This window comes from Equus przewalskii, chromosome 1 (genome assembly GCF_037783145.1).
Source record: "Equus przewalskii isolate Varuska chromosome 1, EquPr2, whole genome shotgun sequence".
In the NCBI taxonomy this organism is placed as follows: domain Eukaryota; kingdom Metazoa; phylum Chordata; class Mammalia; order Perissodactyla; family Equidae; genus Equus; species Equus przewalskii.
In genome coordinates, this window is record NC_091831.1 from 60094928 (window position 1) to 60095905 (window position 978).

Here is a 978-nt window from a genome sequence, read left to right on the forward strand (position 1 = left end):
TACAAGATGCTTCCACTGACCAATTCCGATCTCAAGCCCTCTGCCTGCCACCATGGCTCCTCTGTTCCCAAAACCACAGGTTCCCACAAGCCAGCGAGTAGACTGGTACCCAGGGACCTCCATCCTTGTCTCCACCCACTTTCCCCTTCATCCTGCATGCTGGGAGCAGCTCCTCGGCAAGTCACATCCCTCCTCACACTTCCTTTGGAAAGACTCCTGAGCCTCCAAATTTGACCTTGCAGGTGGCCGTGAGAAACAATGAAGGGCAGGACACCACCCCGAACGGCCTCCCACCCTCCTCGAGGTAGTTCCCTTCCATAGGATCCCTTCTAGCCGGACAGCCAGAGCCTGCCCTGGCTAAGGGTGGCCCAGGGGGCTGCACTGGACATTCGCGTGGGGCTTTCACTGGTTAGAAGGCGTTTCTACAGCTTATGATAAGCGATCCTTGTGAGATGGGTTCTTTTCTCCATCCGCCAGATGACTTGCCCAAGATCAGGGTTAGCAGGTTCTAGGGCTAGAGTTGAGGCTATCAAGAATTGGAAGCAATATAAAGGTCCAAAAATAGGGAATGGCCAAACTCATTAGAGTTCTTCCGTATTGTGGAATACTAGGTAACTATTAAAGTCATATCTTCAAATAGTTTTAATATCATGGGCAAAGGTCCCTAATGGGTTAAATGGGAAAAGCAGGACATCGAGTTTGATCTCTGCTTTGTGACGGAGATGTAGTTATTGGCATATATACAAATATAGATTGCAGATGTATTTGCAAAGCACCAAAAGGATTTCTAAGTTGCTCCTGGTCCTCCCCGCCGTAAATCAGGCCCCTCCTCTGAGCCCCGCCCTCTCCAAGCTCTCGTGGATGAAGGTGGGGAAGAGAAGCATGCAGATCGAGCCCTGTATTCCGGGCCTCGTCTGTGACAGTCATTCCGTGAAAAACGGCACCAAGGGGAAGAATAATCCAAGGACTGATGGTTGG